Source organism: Nipponia nippon, unplaced genomic scaffold, assembly GCF_047370975.1.
Source record: "Nipponia nippon isolate SJK-2023a ecotype South Korea unplaced genomic scaffold, ASM4737097v1 scaffold_7, whole genome shotgun sequence".
Classification (NCBI taxonomy): Eukaryota; Metazoa; Chordata; class Aves; order Pelecaniformes; family Threskiornithidae; genus Nipponia; species Nipponia nippon.
This window is the reverse complement of record NW_028262391.1, coordinates 23,497,843-23,524,658: the sequence shown is the minus strand read 5'-3', so window position 1 is coordinate 23,524,658 and position 26,816 is coordinate 23,497,843. Positions and strand designations below refer to the sequence as shown.

General features: G+C 38.6%; 1 long non-coding RNA gene across 1 annotated transcript in view; it reads left to right on the top strand.

Annotated features, from left to right (window-relative positions):
• Positions 1-19,741, top strand: part of LOC148050856 (uncharacterized) — a 36,884-nt gene extending 17,143 nt beyond the window's left edge. The window contains exon 3 of the long non-coding RNA XR_015700785.1: positions 19,599-19,741. This is a non-coding gene — a long non-coding RNA (uncharacterized LOC148050856). The remainder of the gene's footprint in view (positions 1-19,598) is intronic.
• Positions 19,742-26,816: the final 7,075 nt, after the last annotated feature.

Here is a 26,816-nt window from a genome sequence, read left to right as displayed (position 1 = left end):
AAAAGCACATGTTTTTGGGTGGGACTGGAGTAGTAACTGATATCCTCTGCTCCTTCTACATGCCTATGGGAGGGATTTTAGGCAGTTATGGCTATATTATGGTGAACACATCCTTATGCTAACTTCTCTAGTTCATGCTCAGTGGTTACTCAATAAAAGTTTCTTTGGCCTTCATGGACCCCATTGCAATGCTTTGAGGCTCAAGAATCAGGGAAATATGTGCCTTTCCCTGTCATAACAGATGTCTTTATTCTCTCCTTTTACTTCATTGTGGTATATATCACCACCTCTGGCCTAGGTATTTTGATGCCTGTCTGACAGTGAGTAAATTCTATTCCTAAAGAATATTCTCTTGTATTTTCATGATATACAATAATTGAAAGTTAAGGTTTCCTTTGAAATGAAAAATTTTTTGTGTCTTCTACAGTTGGTGTTGTATGCATGTTGCTATTTACCCTTGTCAAGCGTTAAGGAAGAGGAGGAGATCTGTGTTGTTCCTGGTTTTGTACAATATTTCACAACATCTATTTAAGGACAAAGGAGAAAAAAAAATTCTTATTGCTATCAAGAGCTACTGCTTATCTTCTGAGCACAATGTTAGTCATTGTTGTATATGTATAAATTATAATCATCATGTAAGTAACTGAGGCAAGGCATTCCGAATAACTTTGCAGAAAGCATGTTATTTTTTGTTTTGTTAGGGCAATTCTGATGCATGCTTTTAAAAATATAAGTGATGAAAAACTAAAAGAAGATATAGATAGCAAGGGAGCCTGGCCTTATTAAGGTATCTCTGATGTCTAAGGTATCTCTGATGTCTAAGGTATCTCTGATTAACCTTACTACATGTGGGAATACAGATGAATTAAGGATGTCATCATAAGATCAATTAATTCTCTCGGGTCCACTTCGTGTCTTCCAGTCTTCTCTCAAATGGTTTTGGGCCAGGATACTACCATTATCAATACACATTGGCTTTGAACTGGTCATTGATTCAATTTTACCTTTTAAGTGTATCAAAGGCCAATTAATAATGAATAGGCTGAAATCAAGAAGTAATTCTAGTCTTCTGTTGTGGTTTAACCCCAGCCAGCAACTAAGCACCACACAGCTGCTCGCTCACTCCCCCCTCACCCTGGTGAGATGGGGGAGAGAATTGGAAGAGTAAAAGTGAGAAAACCTGTGGGTTGAGATAAAAACAGTTTAATAATTGAAATAAAGTAAAATAGTAGTAGTGATAATAATATACAAAGCAAGTGATGTACAACGCAATTGCTCACCACCTGCTGACTGATGCCCAGCCTGTTCCTGAGCAGTGGTCCCCCCTCCCGGCCAGCTCCCCCAGTTTCTATACTGAGCATGACGCCATACGGTATGGCCTAGCCCTTTGGCCAGTCTGGGTCAGCTGTCCTGGCTGTGCCCCCTCCCAGCTTCTGGTGCACCTGGCAGAGCATGGGAAGCCAAAAAAGTCCTTGACTTAGTCTAAACACTACTTAGCAACAACTAAAACATCAGCATGTTATCAACATTATTCTCATACTAAATCCAAAACACAGCATTGTACCAGCTACTAGGAAGAAAATTAACTCTATCCCAGCCAAAACCAGGACATCTTCCCATCTTTCAAAAATACCTCTTCCTCCTCACTTACCTATCTGTAAGCTTCATGCTTCAAGCTGACAATGACAGGAATTGAAATAACTCTAACTCTGCCATTATTATACTGTTTCAACCCTGACTTAAATGGTGCTACTGTGTTTCTTGCTGAGTTAGGTTCTCTTGAAAGAGTTAGGGTAGTGTTCCTTTGAATGCCAAATCAATACCAATAACCTGTTGAGCTCTTGAGCTCATGCAGGCTATGACAAAATCCTTTTTATTCTTGGTGACTTGTTCTTAACAATCTGTAGTTCATAAAGAAGCTCTGGCCTGAGATTGTAGAATTTTTCCCAGATAGAAACTACTCATTATATGTTTTATAGTGGTTAGAGTTTCCCATGTAGTGCTGGATATTACAGTGCCTACAGAAAGTGATTGCATTTTAAGTTTAGCAGAGGAAGAGGTGGTGGTTGTTCCTTTCAAGTCACATAGAGCACTTCCTACAGCAAAGTCATACTTCCATTGTTGAGAAAACTGTTATGTCTAGCTATGTGTAGTGTCAGTTAAATATGCTGGAAGAAAGGCAAAAAAAATTACTGAAGAAAAAAATTTAACAGTATTCAAAAACTCAAAATAAGTGGAGCCCTGCTGTTCATTAGAAAAAAAATTGGATAATAAAACTTTACTGCAATATGTATGATTGTATAAAAATAAATCATAGCAAAGCCTATTTGAGTGATCTTACAAATATTTCCATGGTCTTTCTACAGTTTCCAGAATGTCTGCAGGCAAAGCTTTGTGAGGGTGAATAGAAATTGTAGGATGATGTTTGTAAAAGTGTGAAAGTCTGTTCACCATACAGTTACTCCAGATTTATGCTACTGTAGCACTACTCTTTTCAAAGTACGGGAAGCTTAATATACTGTTCTGTACTAAGGGTAGTCCCGGTTTGTTTGGCATCTCAGTAAGAAAGGCGTGGTCATTCATGGATGGTTAACTGATCCACTGTGTAAACAATAAAAATAATAAAGATGATTGCACTTGTACGTCCCTTCCGATACTAGAAACCCTGGTGTATGCAGCATTGGACGAGACCCTTCACGTTTATCATGGCACGCTGCATGGATCCTGTCTGTGGTGAGGTTCACCAGCCTCACTGTTCTTCACATCTTTAGACAATTCTTCCAAGTGAGCAAAGCTGTCAACCTTTACAATACTGAACTTTCTGGTACGCCAAAGTTCAGTGAGAGCATTATGCTCTTGCGCATCTCCATAGGAACAAGTTCTTACAAGCACGACACACAGGTGGTATTGTTAAAGGCAGTGCATACTAATGTCACAGTATGTGTTTGGGTTATGTAGCAGTCACGCACGCTGAGGTACAGGTCTCTACAATAAAGGACTCTGGTTAAATCTCTGCCTAGATTCTGCCTGAAATCACTATCTCCTTGTTTCAGTGTCTTCTGTGGTGGCCCACTGCATATATTGATATTATAAAGTGGAGAATAACAAACATGGTACATCCACAAAAGTCAAAATTATCTAAGCAATGCATAAAGTCATGAGTTTGACCTCAGTGATATGTGAAGACTCTAGGTTTTGAATGAAAGAGTAATCAAGGTTTCAGAGGTAAATGGAAATGGAATAACATGCAATATAGTTTCATCAAGTGCAGGTTTTATCAGACTAATTTAATATCTTGGTAAGATAGCCGACTTCTTAAACAAGGGTAATGCAATGAACCTAATCTGTCTAAATTTAAGTAAAGTATTTGATATAACTCCCCAAGGGAAATTACTATTAAGGAATGAGAAAATGGAGATGAATTCAAAAACTGTGAGGTGGATAAAAAGCTTGCTAAAGTAGAAGCTTCAGTGAATTAAATTGAAGGGAAAGTTACCAGACTGAAGAGAAGTTACTAGTGCTGTTTCTCAAGGTTTGGTCTGGAGAGCAATCCTGTCTAATATTTCAATTAATGACCTTGTTACAAGAACGAGGTGGGTGCAATTATAAAATTTGTGGCTGACAAAAAGTCAGAAAGTATTACCAGTTTTGGAGGCGGACTGGGTCATAATTTAGGAAGGATTAGATGGATTTAAGAGAATAAGTCTTTCTGAATTATGATCCAGTCTTCCTCCAATACTGGCAATACTTTCTCATTTTGTCATCCACAAATTTTATATGACCTTGTAGACTTGACTAATGGAAATGGAATGAAGTTTAATTGTACAAAGTCAAACACACAGAGACTAATTACAATAACTTTTGCTACGAGATGGAACCTTATCATTTCAAGTTGGCTATTTCATAGGTTGTGATATGCTGGAGATGAATGATGAGAGTATATGTCTGGTTACATGTACCATGCTAGGGGTCTAGAGTTGATGAACCAAACTTCAATCTAATCCTATACATTAACATAGGTGAGAGGCTATCAAGAAAAAAATTGACTAAAAAGTCTGTTCTGTGATGGACAATGGTTACAAAAATGAAAACTCCATCCGCTTTTTCTTTAGCAGGACTGTAACTGGAGATGGTTAGTTCAAAGCGTACCTTATTCTGAATGTTCTAATTGGGAAGCACAAATAAGCTGCAGCTCAATTATGCTGTTACTCAGACTCATGATGACTGTAACATCATAAATTGTGTCAGCTTTCCTTTTCATGGCTGACATTGTCAGGGTCTTTTATGATGTATGTATCCATTTTTTTTGTACTTAAGATCTGGTTGGTGGCTGAGAGATTACCCTCACAAACATAAGATTACCAGAACGTTTTGTTGGGGAATAAAAGTTAATGTTGTGTGTGGGGTGGGTTTTTTTGTTGTTTGTTTGTTTGTTTGGGGGTTTTTTTGGTTTTTTTGTTTTGTTTTTTTGGGGGGGTGTGTGGTTGGTTTTTTTTTTAAAAGAGGGAGATCCGTGTCAACAGTGGTTTGCCATAGTTGCTCGCCTCAATAAGCAAGCTGTCTTTATGTTTTCACTCATTTGGGAAAAATGCAGCTAAATCAGGAGTTCAGATTTTAGGTGTTATTTCGTGAGAATATTAGAGAGAAGACTGCTTTTAAAAAGTAAAATTTCCTTTCAGTATTGATTTCATGGTGGTGTTTGTGGCTGGTTAGTTTTTCTTAAGTGCCAGTGTGAAGATTACATTACGTTATTAAAACCTGTATATTGCTAAGAATGAATGTTAGCAAATATATCTCACATTCCCTTTCAGTCATGGTAAGACATGGTATTTGAGTGAGGGAGATAGAATAATATGAGGCTGGTTATTTTGAGGCAGACCCAGGCCCACAAATATCGATGAGAACTTTGCTAATTTTTGAATAAGGCTTTTCAGTCTTCCAGAACAACATCTTTGATAACTGGAAACCCATGTTTACCCAAGACACAGGAACGCATGATCTCTTGTGCTTAATCTAATTCTGATAGCTCATTGAAGGTATGAAATCTATTGATTTGAGAGTACTTTGGATGATGTGGAATGAATTTTTAAAATGAAGCACACAGTGAATCAGTCACAAATTGGTTGTTTCTCAGGTCATAACATTCATAATACTGCTTGGAATAGTTTTAAAACTGCTATTGCTATGATGATTTTTTGCTTGTGCTGTATTTTCGTAGGTGTTTAAAAGCCCATTATTTATATCTTATTAAAAGTTCTCTGCTGATGTTTATCGTTCAGTATTTTGTATTGTGAAGTTTTTGTGCTTGCAGTAAGGCCACAGACAGACATTGACCAGCTTGTGTTCTAGAAAGTGTTGAGCCTAGAAAAGGCCAAATTGCAATGAAGTCTGCCAGTAAATGGTCTACCTAACAAACACCAGCATATACTATTGAATTATTTTGACAATACACAGTATGTAGCTAGGAAGCCATTGTCTATATAATTGACACAAAATTTTCACTGAATTCTAAGTTTACTGCCAAACATTAAAAATAAATGCCCAAGAGCCCTGATAAAGCTAGAAAGTCGAACACTGAGGAATTAGATAATGCCACACCTAAGTGAAATCTGAGTGTATATAAACTGAGGTGTTTCTAAAAGTAAAAATTTGATCAAGTGTACACAGTTTTCCATGGGAACAGGCTCAGACTTGGTACCAGAAATGCTGCCTTGCTGAATTTCATTCTGTGCTCCAAATAATGGCACTGCTCAGGATCCTCCAAAAGTATTCTTATAAGCAAATAAAAATACTGTAAATTTTCCAGAACATTTCATAGAAATGGCAAGACCATGTTTTATTTGACCTTCAAAGGAAAACCTCCCAAAACCCAAAGAAAATTTCAAACAGGGAAAACTTCACTCTGTATGCTTAACCTTTCAGAACACACTGGAAATCGGAATATGGTAATGAAAAGGACTAAGTAATATCTGACAAAGTTATCTCAAACATCTATAATGGTATAATACAGGCCATTACTACTGCTGTAAGCATTGTATTTGGTACTACTCTAAATGCTAACTGGTTATATAAAGGTTTTTATAAAGTTCTAAATTAGACCATTATTTGGATGTACATATTAAGGAGTAGGTATTTGATAGGGTTTATTGCATTTCTACATCATAAATTTTTATTCATTGCATCTTCATACATTATATGAACAAATGTAAGATTTCTCAAAGCTTTTTGAGATATTTAGTCAGGTTATAGTCTGGTAAATCATTCTCACAAGCTATTCCACTGACCTGAACAGAGCTATTTCAATGAGAAACTGCTCATCAGGGTCAATAATGTGATCACAGTATGGCTCATAAATTACAAGGATTTTGATATTGCTAGGGTAGTTAATTAGGATTAGAAATGCGAATTTTAATAGCGAGCATAACTGGAATTATGCAGTAGTGAAGTACCTTTTGGATTTGTGTTTAATCTCTGTCACCAGAAGAACAGAGAAAGTAGGGATTTGGTTGATACCTTCTAGAAATTATTATGGAATATTGGTGGCTTTCAACAATTGTGTTAGACAACAGCCAAGGAATTTCTGAGCCTTTGAGAAGCTGAAACGTAGCTCTTAAGTAAAGAGACAAAATGCACTGTAACCTGTCCAGGGATATTCCAGCCAGAAGGGGAACTGGTTTCTAAAGGTAAGGCTGCCTCAAAGAAAACTTGGCACTAGAAACAAGCCTCCTCCTGCTTTGTTAGAGTTCCCGCTCCCTGCTGCAGATGCTGAGAGAGTCTCAGGCACAGACTGTCAAACTCTTTGTGCAAGTGCCAAAACATTTTTTTTCCCCCATCTACTCTGAAGAGACAGAAGCAGGAGTACCAAAACTTCTCAGCCTGTTTTGTGCATGGCAAGGGAAACTTGTGGTCCTTTTCCCAGTATTCATCTCTCTCTAAGTACTGAAAATGTTTAGAGCATAGGACTTAATTTTAAGTGGCACAATGTTCATACTCAAGAGAAATCAAATGGATTTTAATCTCTGGTTGTGTTCCCTGCATTAAAACCACTTATAGTTTGGGTCTGCAAGATCTATTACTGTATTTTAATTTTATAACCTATTGTTCTGCGTTCCTTTATTTCTTTGTTTCTATATGTTTATATTCTATTTCTATAGTCTGTTTCTCTCTTCCTCTAGGAGATAAAATAAAAATACTGTTATCGGATTAGTATATCAAAATATGGGAACATTTAGGAATATATAATAATCCATTTTCTTTGACTTTTATCATTTAATTCCTTCTAGATCATAAATATTAGCAATACAGAGACCTGATCAGAGTTTGGGGCTAAAATAAATCCAACCTACTTATCTTCTGAGTGTGGCTAATACAATCTAATGTGCTATTAAGGTGAAAAAAGTATTCCATAGGAACGAGGCTCTGTGTTTAGAATGTGAATATAGGTGCATGATCTACTGAGGCAGCTCTCTGCTTTTTGGGACAATCACAGATATTGCCAGATTAAAATTTTGGCATTAACAATTTGCACTATTAACATTTTCCTCCAGTAAATACCTCCTACCATGTACTCTTTAGTCAGTGCCATGTCAGCCTGATTTTTGCATAGAACTCAGGGTATTCTTGGTGCTGAATTCCTCCAGTCTTTGAGTTTATCCACTCTACGGCCATCCTTGCCGGTTCTCCGCATGCAGTACTTCCTCTCTCAAGTTCAAAAGTTTTGAAACAAGACAGAGTTTGAAGAGTCTACAGTCCTGATAACTTCTCATGTTTAAGTATTCCTAAAGCTGTAGCATAGAATAGCTAGTAGCAAAGAATAAGCAGTAACAAGTGTTGGAGAGGAATCTTTGTTTTGGTTCTGAATATGAAAATAGAATATTTCCTTTGGCGTAATTAAATTCAACCTCCTTACTGAATGTTTCAGATCTAAGTATCAGCAATGAAATGGTTAACTATTTTCTTACATATGTAAGATGGAAAGAATTTAAAAATGCCTTTCTGGAAAGATGATTACAAACTGCTCAAGCAGTAGTCAGCACACTTTACATAGCTAGGCTTAGAGCCAAAGTGAAAAGTTTGATATTGGAAATTCTGAAAGAAAACCTTGAAGGATTTAATTTTTTTCCATGTCATTGTTTTGCACCAGAAGGTGATGGTTCATTATGATCCCAGTAAAAAAAGGCAATTGGATTCTGCAAAGTATTGCTTAGAATGCTATATACAGAAAAAGAGAGTAGTATATAAAGTCTTACATCCCTTCAGATACTGGGAACCTCAAGTTGTGTGAGATCAGATGGGCTTCCAACCAGGGTGCAGCACACCAGGCAGATCCCATCTGTGGAAAATTTGCCTATCAATTTGGTTTTTTGAGCTCTTACAGGATTTTCTTAAAAAAAAAAAAATAATAATGCTATCAATTATTTCTACTGTCAAACAAAAAGGATGTTCACATGAAAACTTGTTGTGGCACTTGTGTACCCTTGCCTTTATCTACAGGTGGTGTAGTCACTGGTACTGAGTGGGAGCTGCCTCCTGTGTTACAATTAGCTGGCTAAGTTTATTCTGCAGCCAAGGTATATGTGCAGCACAACGCAAACCTGAAGGTCAAGCTATACATGCAGTATAGCACAGCACAGCCTGTGCTTCCTTGGGTTAAACTGTTAAGTGGATCACTAACTCCTTGATTTACAATGGCCTTCTGGTTAGCATAACTACAGTGATGAATTTTGATTTTCACAGATCCTCTCTCTCTACCCGGAGGGACCAATCCAGTGCCTTCAGACTTAAAAATATAAGAGCCTTTTATTGAAATTAGGATTAGGTATCTGCTGTCATATCGGACAGTGACTTAAGTGCCTTTTAAAAATTTATTTCAGGTGGAACATATACTATTGGGCATTGTTTAAGTGTCCTTTAAATTTTAGAACATTTAAATATCACTGTTCTTTGAATATTTATATACCTTCCCATTTTTAGAAGGGCAGATATAGCCAAGGAAAAATACGTTACCCAATTCCAGAACTGCTGGTAGTTACTAGTCCCTTTAGGAACGGAACAGTGTGTGGATCTCTTTGCTTATATATTAATGTATTTTATGGAAAAATAATATAATTGAGCTGATAAATTTCGTGCTGCCAATGTAATACATACTTTGGCCGTTCTAGCTAGCCTTGAAGAAACGGTGCTTACATTACTCTTACCATGCAGTAGGCTCATTGTATCACTGTATACAGTACCGTAAAGAGATGATAACACCCATTTCAATAGATACTCACAACACTTGGACTTGATGGAACTGCTGTGGAAGGCAAGAGGAGTGCCACCTTGGCTGACCACAGCTGAAGTAGGATGACTCTCTGGCTGATGTGTTTCTAGGTGTTTCATTCCCATAGTGTCCAACAACAGAAACAAGTTTTATAGATTTGTCCCCAGGACAGTCTTGTGAGCTGCCTAAATTTAATTAGACTTCATAACTGGGGTTAATCAAGGCTGTTAATTTATGTGTTGAAGTATAGGAGAACCCGCCAATCTAATTACCAGAGCCAAATAATGGTGCAGTAGGAAGGGGCAACAAAAGGAAGTATTCTTTCCCTAGGTTTTGGCAGCTGCTGTTGGTGTTTAAGACAGGAATAGGACTGGTGGACTGTGACTTGTTTAATCTTTTAAAGTTAAAAATACAGTTTTGCATGATTATATATCGATTGTTTAAAGCCAGTTTAGTAATTTATTTATTTTAAATGGACCTTTTTGGAGTTTTGGAGTCTATTTAGGGCTTCACCTTATGAACAATGCATTACCTTTTCAAGTCCTTCTCCCCTTCAGTTGCTAATGTGAGGGTACATGCAACTCATAGTTTGAAATATTTACTGGGGACACCATGGACTTGCATAGCCATATTGTATTGTATATGCCCTCAAGATGATTTTAAAATAAGCTTCTGTATTTCTGCATTGAAGTCCTGAGAATTAACTGTGATGAGTACTTTTGTAATATGGACACCTGTCTGTTTTGAACTGTGCTTTGCACAAACTCAGGTGACATTGGCCATTGAATAGCAATCAAACAGGAGTGTGAACAGCTATTGGTTACTAGCACCCAGGCCTCCTTCGAATTGGTAACTGATGTTATTTTATTGAAATAAATGGCACCAGCCACTCCTGTGCATCATGCTTTTTCTGTACCTGCTGCTAGTGTTACCGAATATTGTGTTCTGGCAATTGTTTTGAAGCTACGCTTTCAAATACATTGATCAGACTTCTTTTTCTTGTTAAGTACTCAGATATTATTAGGGCTGTTGTAGAAAAATCCTGGACATACTGGGGAGTTTCATTTCATGTATGACACTTCAAAATCCAAATAGTAAAGCTATTGTGCAAACCAGATCTGTTCCATAAAAACTAAACATTTGCAAATATGTCTCTTCCTTAAGAGCTGAAAGTCTTTAACTTCATCTTTTAGCCAGCAAGAATTTGAAAGCTTGCACCATCTAATGGAAAACATCTTTCAGCACTAATAACATAATAAGAACAAACTGGGCAATGATCACACATAAAACAGGATAGATAGCACCTTGGGAATATGATTTCAAACAGATTGCTAAAGGTGAGGCTGTTTACTGATTTCCAAAGAAATGCTATTTCGGAAGTGACAGCTGTAGCCTCTGCAGGGGATACTGCTGGCTTCACGTTCAAATGCTGGCTTTGTGGTACTTAAAAGAGGATTAGGTAGAACAAGAATAATCCCTAAACAGGCAAGAATATGTCTTTTAAATGAAATGCAAGGGTGAGCACTGTTAGAGTTTGAACAGCACTACATTCTGTTCCTCTCTGTGTTTGCTGTTAGTTATCTTTCTCCTTTCAAATACAGTCACAAGTATATTTCATTATTTAAAATGATCTTTGGAATATTGTTCCTTGTATTGTTACAGAGATGTTTGCCTGTATTTTCTCTCTCATTTATAAAAATTTTACAAAGCTGCAACCGCGGGTATGCCATGTGCATTGCAGTCAGTTTGAAAAGTGGGCCTGGTGTAGTTTTTCCAACAATATTTCACCTCTACTTCAAAAGTGTAGCTAAACTGACTAAAAGGAAATTGAAAGAAAGAAAAAAATCAGTGAACTTGAAGCATATTTTCCTGACAGATTAAATTTCATTGACGTTATAGTCTAGATGAGGAGAACCTAAGATGGAGAATTCAAAAAAACCCTAAGGAATGACCTGCTTCATTTCTAAAGCTACTCAATTTAAAATGACTAAACAACTGCCAAAGTGCTATTGGCTGCAACATTAAATCTCCCAGTTTATACTCATAGGCTATTTCTTCTCTTCTCATCTGGTTTAATAGTTAGCATGAAGCTTTATTGGTCTTTTAAAAAACATGTATTTGAGTTGTTGTGATGGGAATGTGGTGTTCCTGCTGCTAAAGTATGCCACATATGTTTGGCCGCATTGATTATATATCAGTCCTTCTCTCTAGTGTCTGTAGATACCTGCCTGGAAAAAATTTGCCTCTAAAGGGATGTCAAATCACTTGATAAATGGTGAAAAATAGTTTATGTCCGCCTCATGGTCTTCACAGCTGAAGTCTGATTTAGAGAGAAAAGCTGCATTTTTTGTGGAAATAGGGAACACATTGCATGTTTAAGGCTATGGAAGGGAGAGAAGTCATGGAAGATAGGAAATGGACGGATTGGGGCAAAGCCCAGAAGTCAGAAACATCTCACTAAACAGTTTAGCGAAGACATATCTTGACCTAATACACAAAGCAAGGGTAGCTCCCTGTTAGCACTGGTCTACATGGTGTGAATTCTTGCATTACGTGATATGGTCACAGCAATATCTCTGCACAGCTTTCCATTTAGGCTGGGCTTCTCACCAAACTTGCACTGACTATATGAATACTGAACAGGAGACGGAGAGTATCACGTCCTCATTATCAGTACTTTGTTGATGTGCACTTAGATTTCTCTCAGCCTAAATTCCAACTAAGTTCCTATGAATGGCTGTTCTCACGTTCTGGTTCTGAGTCTTAAGAGATGTCTGACCAATAAGAAATTCAAGTCTCAAAGGTTTAAGAGGAATGTAGAATGAATTATCTGGGTTTCCTCTGTTTGACTCTGCAGTTCAAAACGAAATGAAGAATGGAAAAGGTGGTTCCTTCCCTTTCACGCTTGTTGTTATGATTTGTAAAACAGGAGTACCTATTAGGAAAAGGCTTTGTTATGCCAGACAGTGAAATTAAATGGACAAGTTGACCAGCAGGAGGAACCAAATGTTTCTAACCAAAAGGATATCTAAGGCAGTAAATATATTGCACTATATTACAGTGTTTCAGTGAACAGAACAAAGAGTGTACTCAGATCTCTTGAGTTCCAGTTTTGTACAGTAAACATGTGACTTTCCCATCATTTTAGCACAGTAAGGAGCTACATCCTCCTTGAAACATTAGTGTGTAAACTGAGAATTCACGTGTTTAACATGCATTGATAAATCTGGTAAAAGGTTATATTTGAAGCTTTCATCTTTTTCTTCATTTGATGCCCATTGATGATGTGAAAAGATAGCTACTGTTATTTTACTACAATGCTAAAATTTGCATTTCCATTATTATAACACTTCCTGTCAGTATTTATAGGTTTGAATTTGTGAGGGTTTATAAGTTAGACATAAAATAATCTGTCCTTACTGAAATTTGGCAAAGAAATTCTTCACCCTTGAATGATTTGAAACTCATGTACATTGAAAACAACAACAACAAAAAAGCCAAAATGCCTCACAACTCCAGATTTTCTTTTTAATTAAAAAAAAAAAAAAATCAAGCCATATGGAGAAATTTCCGATTCCATTTCCCTGTAGCTTAGAAAGAACAAGGCAAAGCTGTTAATAAAGGCCCATTTCTAGTGGCCTTAGGAATGTGTCAGCTGTCTCAGTGATGAATATTCCTGAAACGGAAATGGTTCCACACAGTTTCAACATTTTTTGGTGCCAGCTGGTTACAATGACAATCTTTAGAAGAAAAAAATTCTTGCTTTAATTCAAAGTCATATCAGTGAATTCTGTAAAGCATTCCCCCAGTCACACTTACTAGTATAAACAAAAATGTAGTTAGATGGCTAGACATCAGTAGAACATTATTTGTGGTCACATCTCAAGTAATAATAAGGCAGCCTTCAGCTTTTTTAGTACTTGCGTGATAATATATATAATTTATTATGCTAGGTGAATAGTAGTTTGATAGGTTAGAAAACTGGGTCCTTGAGCTTTTCTTATTTGATTCTTGAACAAAAAGGTCAATTTTTTTTTTTTTAGCTTTTCCTTTCATCAAAATATCATAGAATACCAGGTTGGAAGGGACCTCGAGGATCATCTGGTCCAACCTTTCTAGCACAGTCTAGACGAGATGGCCCAGCACCCTGTCCAGCTGAGTCTTAAACGTGTTCAGTGTAGCGGAGTCAACCACTTCCCTGGGGAGATTATTCCAATGATTGACTGTTCTCATTGTGAAAAAATTTCCTCTCGTGTCTGATCAGAATCTCCCTGGGAGTAACTTGTACCCGTTAGCCCTTGTCCTCACCATGTGACTCCTTGTAAAAGGGAGTCTCCATCATCTTTGTAGCTCCCCTTTAAGTACTGGTACATGGTGATGAGATCACCTCTAAGCCGCCTTTTCTCAAGGCTGAACAAACCCAGCTCTCTCAGCCTGTCCTCATATGGCAGGCTTCCCAGACGCTTGATCATCTTGGTGGCCCTTCTCTGGACCCCCTCCAGCCTGTCCACATATTTTTTTGTATAACGGGGACCAGAACTGTACACAGTATTCCAGGTGTAGCCTGACAAGTGCTGAGTAGAGAAGGATAATGACTTCCTTATCTCTGCTGGTGATGCCTTTTTTGACACAACTCAGCATCCTATTGGCCTTCTTGGCCGCAGCAGCACACTGTTCACCCATGTTGAGCTTCCTGTCCACCAGAACCCCCCAGTCCCTTTCCATGGAGCTGCTCTCTAGCCAGGTGGATCCCAGTCTGAGCTGCACTCCTGGATTATGTTTTCCCAGGTGCAAGACCTTACACTTGTCTTTGTTCAACTTCATAAGGTTCTTGTTAGCTCACTCTTCCAGCCTATTCAGATCTTCCTGCAGGGTGGCTCTCCCTTCCAGAGTGCCTACTTCCCCACTCAATTTGGTGTCATCTGTGAACTTCATCAGGCTACACTTGATCCTGTTATCCAGACCGCTTATGAAGATATTGAATAGCATTGGGCCCAATATTGATCCCTGGGGGACCCCACTTGTGATGGGTTGCCAGTTTGAAAAAGAGCCATTTACCACCACCCTCTGGGTGCAGCCCATCAGCCAATTTCTCACCCACCACACAGACCACTTGTCCAGGCCATAATGCATCAGTTTCTCCAGGAGGAGGCTGTGGGAAACCGTATCGAAGGCCTTGGAGAAGTCCAAGTAGACAACATTGAACACTCGCCCCCTGTTGACGGAGCAGGTCACTTTATCATAGAAGGCTACCAGATTTGTCAGGCATGATCTGCCTTTTGTGAAGCCATGTTGGCTTTTCCCACTCACATGCTTCATTTTACTCTTGATGGCCCCCAGGAGGATCCATTCCATGACTTTCCTGGGGATTGAAGTAAGACTGATGGGCCTATAATTACCCATATCCTTCCTTGAGCGCTTCTTGTAGATAGGGGTAATATTTGCCTTCCTCCAGTCCTCTGGGACATCCCCCGATCTCCACGACTTCTCAAAGATTATAGAGAGTGGCCCTGCAATGACATCAGCCAGCTCTCTCAACACCCTCAGGTAGATGGCGTCAGGGCCCATTGGTTTGTAGGGGTCAAGCTCCTGTAATAATTCACATACTAACTCCTTCATCACTGATGGTGGGTCTATGTTTGGATCCTCCTGGATTGTTGTTCCCAGCACCTGGGATCCAACAGTGTTGGTAAAGACAGAGGTGAAGAAGGTGTTGAGAACCTCTGCCTTTTCAGCATTGTTGGTGACTGATTCACCTCTACTGTTTAACAGTGGGCCTATGTTTTCCTTCTGTTTCTGCTTGCAACTTACGTAGCAGAAGAACACTTGTTATTTTTGATGTCTCTGGCCAGTTCTAATTCAAGTTGAGCTTTTGCCTTTCTAACTGGATCTCTGCACACTCTGGCAATGCTCTTGTGGACAATCTTTCACTTTTCCATCTCTGGTACACATCTCTCTTGGGTTTAAGCAGACCCAGGAGCTTGTGGTTGAGCCAAGGAGGCCTCTTGCTCCACTTCCCTTTCTTTTATAGGTGATAAACTGGTTTTGTGCTTCCAAGAGATCATTCTTGAAGAACTCCCAACACTCACTGGCTCCTTTATCCTCCATGGAAGCTTCCCACGGAATCCCTCCCAAGCTGAAGTTTGCTCTTCTAAAAGCTAGAACCCTTGTCTTGGTGCTGACCTTCAGCATGCTCAGCCGGATCCTGAACTCCACAATATCATGATCACTGCAGCCAAGGTTGTTACTGACAGAGATATTACAAAGCAGGTTTTATTGGTTTGTGAATAGCAGGTCCAGCAGTGCCTCCTTCCTGGTTGGCACATCTAACATTTATAAGAGGAAACAGTCCTCTACGCATATCTGTCTTCTCTAAAAGTCATATATGTGGGTTTTTTTCAAGTCAGACATGATAATTTCTTCATTTTCAAAAAATTTGTTTGATAGGCACAGCTCTTTCACTGCCACGTGTACAGATTCATAGTGTATAAAATGGGGATAAATCTAAACATCAGGGAGTTTCCACTGCTAGCTAATTCGGTGCTTTTCGTGAACTCTGATCTCATTCTCTTTTAGTAATTGCTTCTCTTCTAAAGTAGACCTAAATCTTGGCTGTTGGAAAATTCAACACAATCAATATTCTGTTGGTCTTCCTGCCAGCAAGATTTAAGTACAGTTTTCAGTAGGATCTAATCTGTCTTTTAAGGATAAATCCAACTCTATGCACAAGTTTTTTCCTGCCCTGCATCCAGACTGCCTAACTGCACTCCACATAGCTCCCTGGATATGAGTAAGTCCTGGAACACTGTAAGGGAGAAAACTGATGTCTGTCCCATCCTTTTTTAAAGGCACCCCCAATACACCTAATTACAGCGTAGGTGAGATGGCTATGCCCATTGTGTGTGCCATATAAAACTAGTAGCAACATCATTGATATCAGGCAGACAAGGCTGACAGTTCTTCCTTGTGGAGTCTAAATTCTCATGCAGCAAGGGTTGGTGTCCTATTAAGAACACTGAAGTCTGGTCTTAGAATACTGTGGACACACCACGCTTAAGCAACAGCATCTTAAAAACATGGATATGTGGGCATGGGTTGTGTAGCAATTTGTGCTTTAGCTTGCTTTGTGGCCCACCACCTGACAATCAGTACAGACATAACCAATGAATTTGTGGAATTGAAAGGAACATTTTTGTTAATTGAGCCTGTCCTTGAGTCTGAGGAAAAGATTATACCAAAAAATGGTCAGTCTGGATCTTCCTCTGCATTTCCTGTGAAGCTTCTCAGTGTGTCTGCACCTTGAAAGATCTGCGAGAACTGCGTGCTGGCCTGTTAGGTGGGGAACGTGGGGAAAAAACTGAGAGAAGAATAGCAAGACATCCCCAATCTTTTAACCCTCCCCAGTGTTTTTATAGCTTTAACAAGCTGATGCTTAGGCTTTCTGTTTCCAGGAGGAGAGAAATTGAGAGCATATTGATTATATTGTAGCACTAACTAGTGTAGAGTTCAGTCAAGGCACTTCTAGCCCAGCAGCAATTTTGGCTAGGCCAGCTAATTTGCTTAAGGCAATGCACTATCAAAAGGAACCTTTCTACACTTTATTACAAAAAGCTTATCTGGCTTCAAAAAGAGAAAAATTATCAGAAGAAAATATAATAAAATAATAATATAATAATAATAATAATATAATCTGAGAGAAGAGAGGAAGGATAATTAAGAAAGCTTATTGCTTGGTTGAATCAGAAATTTGGAAAGATTTGGCTGCAATGCTACCCTAGATTACATTTGTAAATACCTGAAGAAAACTGGCTTTGTCAATAAATTTGAAGTGTGTTTTGGCAGCTTTATAAGCACTAGGCATTTATAATGCAAGGGATAGCAGGAGGACCAAAGAATGACATGGATAGTTAAAAATGAGCGTTGGAGAACAAGTCAATGAAAAACTCAATATATGACAAATACACAAATCAGTCCTATTCTTACAGGATATAAGATAATGAAAAGCCTGTTGGCTGAAGTTAGGCATCCAAATTTAGTTGAATGTTCGTTAGAATTGAATTCCCTACTCTTGCATGTTTTTAGTGGCTAGTGTCGACACTAATAGTCACTTCTGTTGACACTGTTCAGCACTTCTGAAAATCAATTCTTATGTTTAGAGATCTATACCTGGCTTAAACACGTCTTCTGAGTTAGTTGGATTTTGAGAATGGCCTAAAATTTGTTGAATTTGCACTTTCATTAAAACGGAATAAAATATTTAGTAGCAATTATTATCTACTGGCCAGGACAAAGATAATGCTCATTTTCAGACATATGCCTTCCACTTTTATTTTTAATATTGACTAAAAGTTGCTGCAGATACTTAATTTGAAACAAAGGTTAGCAGTGCCATCTGAAGAAACTGCTTTAGACAGGTAGTGGTTTACATAAATGGAATCACATCATGGAGTGATGCAAGACAGGACATCATATGCTAAGGAAATTCTAGCTTTGAAGTAGGGCACTTGAGCACATTACTGACAAAGTTCATTTAGTTCTGAATTAGCGAAAGCTGCCAAATCTCTAGTGCCAAAAATCTCCATTTTGGGATCATCTCCCACCTGCGCTTAGTTTTTTTAAGCTAGATGCACACTAGGCAAGCAATGGGAGAGAGTCAAACATTTTTGAGCATGCAGACCGCAAGTTCTAACCAACAGTCATGAGGACTTAACCTCATTGTCCTGTGATTTAAACTGGGGGGGAAAAAAAAAAAAAAAGAAAAGAAAAAGAAAGAGCCTGGCTGTTAAGCAAGCAAAAAAAAAAAAAAAAAGACAAAGAAAATAACCCTTGAAAAATATTTGGCGTGGCAGAGGAAATTTAAAACAGGAACATGTGTTATTGCAGAATTTAATTGAAAACAATCTGATACTGGTGCCTTAGAAATTAAAAAGACCTCAACTTTCACATGAATATTTCATAGTGGGAATGTACCTCTGTGTGTGTGCATGCATGTATGTGTAAACATAAATTAGATTCACCAAGTTTCATTATATAGTATATGCAATTGTGATGGTGCTGCACACAAAATCTGCAGATTCAGTTCTTCGGGACTGTCCTGCTTAATGATGACAAGAGCTTGAGGTCTATGTTGTCACTCGCTGACTGGGGCGGGTTTCCAAAAGACCTTCATGATGTCTACGTACAAGTTGCAGTATAGTAATGAAAGGCTTCACAACTAGATGAAAATCATAAACCATAATTTATCACTATAGGTAATCCAGTACCAGGCAGTACGTTGGTGAGGAATTTAAGGCAGCCAAGCTAGAAAATTGCACCACTAGTTGAAAATGAGGAATTAGAGTTCAAAAACTAATCTTATTTGCCTTATGCAAGCTGTTTAGGGGTTATCCAGGGTAAAATCAAACCTTAGCAGGCTAGTAGAAGGTCTGAACTTGCAGGTCCTCGTTCTCAGCTATGACACACAGAGGATAGGTCTTGCAAGTTAGATATAACCTGACCCATATTTCTCATTAGCCTGAAGAATAAACTGCTGTCAAAATGGTTCTTCAGCTACCGTGAGCTGCTGTTCTGGTGCTGTTTCTTCAGCTTGTAAGGATTATATGGGTTTTGAGCAAAACTAATCTTCAGTATAACTGTGCTGACATCAGCCAGAGATGCGTCTGGCCAGTGACTAAAAAAAGAGTGTGAAATAGTCGGGAAGGACAGTTACAGTGCCTTAAATCTGTGTTTGCAAGTATTTTTTTCTGTGTGTGTGAATCACGATATAGCAGTAGAGCTTGGTGCAGGGTTTTTTATGTAGTGGGGTCATGTCTGGTTTATTGGGTCACTCATCAAGGGAGAAGCCACAGTTCTGCATAAAATGCAGAGGAAATACCTTAGCAAGAAGGATAGTTGTGAATGAGCCAGCGATCCTGTATTACAGCCTCACAAACATAAGAATTACTTCTGTAAGGCACAGTAGATATCCCTAAGAACCCATATGAAGCAACGTCAAAGGTATGAGTAACACATTAGATCCTATGCAGCCAGTATACAAAAGAGTATAATAATACAGTAATTCTTCACTGGACCGCTTTTGCAGCTTCTTGTATCAAATGGTGTTATTTAATAATCTTTAGTTATTTTTGCCAGTAATTTATCTAAATCTTTCTTGAGTCATGTAAACTGTTGACATCAACAATGTCATGCAGTGAGAAGTTCCATAATTTAACGATGTTGAGTGAAAAAACACCTCCTTTTCTATTTTTTAAAACTGCTCCATTTGATATTCCATAATTCTTTTACTGGGAGATGTGGTGAAAATCGCTCACTATTCTTCCTCTTCTTGATTTTATAGGTGGTCTGATACACGCAAATTGACTACAACATCTGGAGTTTTGTCTCTGGCTGGAAAGTTGTGTTCAGTACAACAGGCTGTAAATTTAGACTGCATTAGCCACCCTGTACCACCTTCCAGCCTGGACATTCCCTTAATCTTACCAGGACTAGGAGTGCAAGGTACCAGATATTTTTGTTTTGTTTAAAGGGGAAATGAATTGCCTGTATTTACTTTGCATCATCACTGTGCGCATGGGGAGATGCCATATTGCACGCTAATTTCCTCACAGGACAAGCTTCAGACATCTAACTGCAAATCTATATTCCATGGTCAACAGGGCTCTGAAATCTGAGAGATGGTCAGTATTAAAGGAAAGATGGTCAATATTAAAGGAATAATTGGAAATAGTTTTTCTTCTGTGTACCAAGCTATGGGTAATCTTTTTGGTTGCCAGAATAAATAAGGTAGGTGTTCAGTGTGGAACTTTTAACTTTCAAACAAATAATGTAGTAGGATTTTGAAAGGATTTAAGAATCCTTTGATGAGTAACATGTACAATTACTCAAGATTAAGTATAAAAATCAAACCCCAGTAATCTTGGGCTGAAGTCAGGAGTGGGATTTTTAACCTAACAAAGGACAATTTGCTAGCTGTTTCAAGGAGGAAGGATTTATCTCCTACTGAAATATTTGGTGCTTCTGGCTGCTAAGGGCAAATATTTAGACTTGCCAGAATAACAGCCTAATCCAGGATGGATACTTTGAGCTGCCAGACTGGCTTGGAGTACTTGAAGCAGCCTGGCTGGATGCCACGGTTTGAGGCTATCCATTCTCCTGTGTCATCTGGCTTTCCTGTATCTGGCGTTGTGTTGCTTTGTTTTCGTTGCAAAGCAACAAAACGGAATTACATTTTTAGCAACTGGTGATGTGGGAAAAATCCCCAGCTCATTAAATGCAAAGAGCTTTTTGGAGAAGTGTTCTTTCAGACAAGCAGGCCACCTGCAATATGGGGACTGACAAGAAATGCCCCATTTCCCAATATGGAATGGATCTTAACGAAGAAGGCTTTATGTGGTTTTGCATTCTATTTCGACAGGAGGAAGTTAATGGAAACAGCTGATAATTACTTTGCTGTGCCTATTAGTGGGAGAAAGCAACAGGTAAGTCATCATTTGTTTCCAGTAAAACAACATCTGTTTTAACTGCCTTTTTAGCAAATGTACACCGATATTTCTAGATTTTATTAATTAAAACAGTAAAGCCATTTTTCATTGGTGTATCTGCAACACTTTTTAAAACGTAGCATTGCAGAGTGGTGGTGTTATCACTTTGCAGATTCGTAATTTTATACAGAGAGAACTGAGACACAGACTTTGTTGACTACACTGGCCAAGAGTTTCCTGCAGTGTCTCCATAAGTGTGGTTTCAAGATGCACAGCTTGCCATTTCCACCCCACATTTTGATTTCCCAGCAAGGTGAAATTACTTGCTCACCATCAACAGAACAGGCTGATGGCAGAGCCAAGCGTAGACCCCAAAGCCCTGATTAAAGCCATTTTTCACCTTGGTGCAATGTCAATGCGAAGCATAGAAGTGCAGCTGAACAGAATAGCCTCGCTCCACTCGATCAGAGTTCTTGCTCATTTGCTGGCTCCTTGCATAGTTTTCTCTGTGTTGTTTTCTGTCATCTCTCCATGCAAACTTTGATCTCTCTGTGCTTCCTTGCATGTGTTCTTTTAATGATCCATTTCTACTGAATTCCTTAAAATAAATAAATGTGACGTTATGGCAGTGTATAAAAGGCTTGTGCCTGTCATTATGGATGCTAGCTGAAGTGCACATACATGGTCTTAACCCCAAGAAGATATAGTCTTAAGAAACGTGATGTGTGTGTAGATTACCTTTTATTTCTCCCTCCTCATAATCTACAACCTTTTCCTAACAGGTAGTAATCCCTCCCGATAAATCACCTCATAACCTACCAGAAACAGAAGAAATAACTGCCTCACAAGCTGCTCAGTAAAGCCAAACTTATAAATTAACAACACAGTATTTTCTCGACAAATGTGGCCCTCCTCTTTAATATGGTAATATCCAATTACATTGTGATTTTTATCGAAATCTTGTCCAGATAGCTTTAAGAAATTAACATTTTCTTAAATTGTTGTTGTCTCTCTTTCTCTTCATTTCTGTTTCTTTTCTTTCATAGATTAACTGTAGGCACTTACTTTCTAGTTCTTTCCAGTACCCAAAGATTGAACTTTTAGTGGATTTGGTGACAGGTCAATCAGCTCGGATACTGGTTGGTGTGTGGGTGAATTGCTCCTACCCTTGGCCATGTTTGTACTAAAACCAGTGCACAAGGCAGAGAGCTCTGAGCTGCTGCTGAACATGACTGTGCCAGAAGAGGAAAGCATTGACTTGTGTTGACAGACCACTTACGTTCATTAGCCTTCGCTATAGCATAACTATACAGCCGTGGGTCCTGAGCAGGTATTGCCATGCAGGTGCTGTGCATTTTGCTGTGTGAATGTACTGGCACTAACTTAAGTGTTTTTGTTTGACATAATCCTGCCCGAGGTCATACAAAGTAGACACATGAGTGAACAAGGGATTTGGGGAATGCAAAGATGACAGAAAATTTAAGTAGCAATTCTAAATAAGAAGATTTTTCCTTCCCATTTATGTGTTGTCTGTTTTGATCAGAAGTTCCTTAAGGCCAGAGATTGCCTTTGCTATGTCTCTACCGTATCTAGTACAACAAGACCTGTCCTTTGTTAGAACATGTAGAAACTACCAGGATATAAATAGCAATACAAAATGCTCCATAGGACAGAAAAGCTTATATTAGGAGAAAGGCAAGCAAATTGTATAGCCAATAAAAAAAATGGAAAAGGAAGCCAGGTGCAGTTGTCCATGCTAGTACCATTCACTAGCATACTTACTAGCAAGATTATGTGAGACTACAGTGCCTCCGTATGACAGACAGATGTACTTACAGGCACACCCACGCAGAGACTGTGTTCATTCAGGCAGAGCTGGAGAGTGCTTATTACAGAGCAAATAAGAACAGTTCCCCTGCCCTTTCTATTCAGTAGCTGAGCTGAAGAAGTAGGTGATAATATAGCCTATTCTGTTTCTAACTGTTATTGCTGTGTTCAGATTGTGAGCTGCAGAAAAGTTCCTGCCCTTCAAAATTTGCAATTAAAATAGCTTAGATGTGGAGACAGTTGGATACCACAACAATCTGTGAGAGGATAATTTTTCCCATCATTGAAGTGATTAATTTATTTTGTTGCATACTAAGAAAATAACACCTAGATTTTTTGTTTCCATCAGTTAATCTCACTCTGCAAAGATCAACATAATTTACAGGGTCTTGGAGAAAGACAGTGGTTTTTCCAGTGTTACTCAGCTAAAGGGCTGGAGCAAAGAATAGAACTCCAGTCTGCTGTGTACCATCCCAGTGCTCTGTTTGCTGGGCTAAACTCTTGGTTGGTGGGTGCAGAATGGCACAGAAAATAAGACGACATGCCCATTCAGCGGACAATCTTAGTCTTTATGATTCAGTGACAAAAGACAAGCTGGATACCTCTGTCTGTTCTGCAATGAATATGGGGGTGAGTGGACCTTTCTTCTTATTATTGCCACAAGCTCCCATTGCTATTTGGCATTCCTCATCCTTGTCATTATTCAGTGGCTGGCAAATGGACTTGCTGACTTCTGGACTGACCTACTAGGCTTTATGTTTTATTGATGTACTATAGTTTTCATGACTTCAGAATTCTCCATTCACTTTAATTAGTTGAACCTGAGTTCACAAACTCAAGAGACCTTTTAAAGCATTTGGCAAGCTGCATGAAAGTGTCACAGCAAAAGTCTGTGACGTGCACAATGTAATCCATGCTGAAAACAGGGAGCTTTTATAGGTACCTTTTTAAATCTTGAATATTGAGGGAAAAAATACATGAGGAAAAATATGCCTCACCACAGGTCTCGTGGTCACCATGGATGTGCTCTTAGCTGTCTCACTTATGAGGGTGGTGTAAGCTAATCCATACAGCTTCATAACTGGGGGAAGCTAACAACAAGCATTTGGTCATGTATTGAAGCTGATGGATGATAAGCTATTAAGTCATAGTAACTCGTTGACTTTGAATCATTTCCTGTATTCCCATTGACATACTTAACGAGTACTGAGTAAGGACTGAGTCGTGTTTGGGTATCACACTGCAGGGGCTCTGTGCTTCAGTACTTGCCTGCCCTTATTACCAGTGCAGAATGAAAGCGTGATGTTGCTGTATGGGCAATCTGTTGTTCAAGTTGCAGCTGGTGCCCCGAGTATAATTTTAAGTCTATCAGACATTGCATTGTATTTTTAATTGCCTGTAGGATGTTTGCAATCCAATCGCTTCCCAGTGTTAGTTCACCAACAAGTAACAGCCGTTAAGGAAAATAACCATCATCCATGAGCCTTGTGGATTTTGCCTCTGGTATCACTGTTCTAAATCAACACTGTGGTAACTGAGCACTGAAAGTGTAGGTACAAATCTCTTGAGGCTTTATGGAAATACAGTGACAAAAATAAAAGGTTGTGATCAAAAGACCAGAATAATTGCTGTCATATAGAATTTAAAATATTTAAGATTTACTTAATGAATATTTAAATATATTAAAGCCTTTGATATTGAAGTGGTTGTGCTTAGCAGAAAGTATTCCAGGGCTGGTGTCTGAATTTCAGGTCAGTCTGACTCCAGACTAGTAATTTGCACTCAGGATAACTTCATCTGTTTCATTCCCTGGTGATCATGACAGCTCTCATCCTTTTTCCTGTCCTGTAAACTACTTGGTTCTGTTTGCTCAACTCAGTTGCTGACTTGTTCAGATATTAATGATACAAAATGGGCAACACGAAGCACCTGATTGCAAGTAGAGTTTCAAGCAGAGTCAGAGTAAGCTGTGCAAGGGGAAATCCCCACCTGAGGCAGATGCTCTTCGAACCTCGTGAGAAGATGGTGGCTGTACTGAAGATGTTAGATTGCTTGTGTTGTCGTATACCCTGAAATTCATTAATGCAAATCGGGATTAGAAGTCCACCTTAAAGATAGGAAGAAGGCAGTTTAGCTCAATTTTATGACTGCATGAGTAAATAACATGTTGCTGATTCTTATTAAAGGCGCAATAAATAGAGAGGACACTTTTTAAAAATTGCTGTTGTTAATGTGATGGGAACTGGAAGAATCCTAGAACCTCTGGGTCAAATTGTATCTTGTCTTATATTGCTTGGGTGGCTGGCTTTTGAAGAGAATGGAATTGCAGAAGGAACTAGCTGGAAAGGAATACGGAGCATTGGAGGCTGCGCTTTCAGGGTCTGTCCCTTGTACAGAGCTGTAGTGAGCGAGTGGGGGAATGTGACTTCCCTGCTACTCTGGTCTCCGACTGTTTCCGTGGCAACACGTGGCATTCTGCTGAAAATGGAGTAAATGAGAATTTGGAAACAATTATTGTTTTAAATCAGTTAGTTTCTGCAGTCTGACAACTGTTCCTGTGGCGACAGCAGCAGGTACCAGAGCAGTTACGTTCCCAGTTGTCAGGTTCACATCCAGCTACTAAGTGACAGCTGAAAAATCTCATTTTGTTAAGAGCACCCCCAGGCTTGTGGATCTGAGAAATGGGAAGTGGTTTTAAACTGTTTATTAGACAAAAAAAATAATATGCCTGCCTCTAGGACGATATAGAAGGGGAATGTTAAGGAAAAAAAGGGTATTTTAATACTCCAAGAAATCCTCACACTTCTTGGTGGAGAGAGCAGAGCTGGTCTTCACACGCATACTTACAACTTTGTATCACCGTATGTTCAGCTCTTGTAAAACTAACTGTAAGATTTCAAATCCACTCACCCTTGAGGTTTCCAAGATAAGCACTTAATGCCAGTTTTTCTGGATTCGTGTTATATCTTGGTGAGTCTGTAGGGAGTGGGAGAAGAAAGAGAAAAAGTTAAAAAAAAATGAGGTGTGTATAGAAGATGTAGCAAAGGGAATCCGTTACAGTTTCTAGCTCAAATTTACATTAAAAGGGAATAAATACTGGCAACACTTTCAGGTGTTTGGGAAAGGAATTTGCAATATTTGCCTATATTTGTAGCTCCTATTTCTGCAAAAATGGATTCCAAGTATACATTTGCTTTACCTGTGGACTGAAAACTCTATTGCTTCTTTTTTGTTTCTAACGTAACCATTGTTCATGTTCTTATTTGCCTTTCAGTACCTGGTCTGCATAACTAAAACTAAGAGGCATCATGTTGGATTCAGCCTCTAGATGGTTGGAGAAGCCTTGAACTGACCAGAAGCAGCAGTGGAGGTATTTTATAGGAAGTAGACACAAACCCAAAACTCTGTGCAGGGTTGTTAAGGCCACGTAATATCTCGTTGATACTATAATTTTAGCAGTGTCATACTTAAATTGTGCATAAACAGTTGTTGATTTTTAGAAATTGTAATAACATTTTGAAAAGTAAGGACATCTTAAAAAAATAGCATCAGGTATCTTGTCACTGCTTCTGAATGTTGCAGCGTGATTCAGGAGCTTATGTCCTATGGCAAAGCAACGTGCATTAGATTCCAAACTCATTAGGTACAGTATCTACTTGCCAGATATTTCACTCTCATTCAAATCCCTCTCTAAAATCCACATCTGTCAGAAAGCTTTAGAAGAGGTAAACTAATTAAAATGTTACAGTGAAATAATTTTGCTCACCAAACTGCCTATGATTTTACAGAGGCAGGAAAGTCTTATCAGTAAGATACTTCAGCATTTTAAGTTCAACTGTCTATCATCTCAGCTTTGAGTTCTGGAATACAGAGTTCACAAGTCTTATGTGCCTTGCGAGATACCAAGGGCATTGGTGTGCAAGATATGATCAATAGTGCTAATTAGTAAAAATTTTGGTAGGCATTTTAAATGTCATTTTCTCTTTATTAATGTTAATCAATTAATATCAGTCATGCTATATGTAGCTTCTCTATAATTTTTTGTACATTTACTATATAAAGATTAGTGCTTCCATTTTTCTCTCTGTCTCTCAGCTCTCAATTTGCTATTCTACATGTGAACCTTTTTGGCTTTCCATTTTCTCTGCCTTTTCTTTGATCTTTGCTCTGTTTTGCAATTTAGAAAGTTTTCATTCCCCTAGATAATGTGCGGTGTTATAATTTTTCTCAGGAGACATGCAGAATTC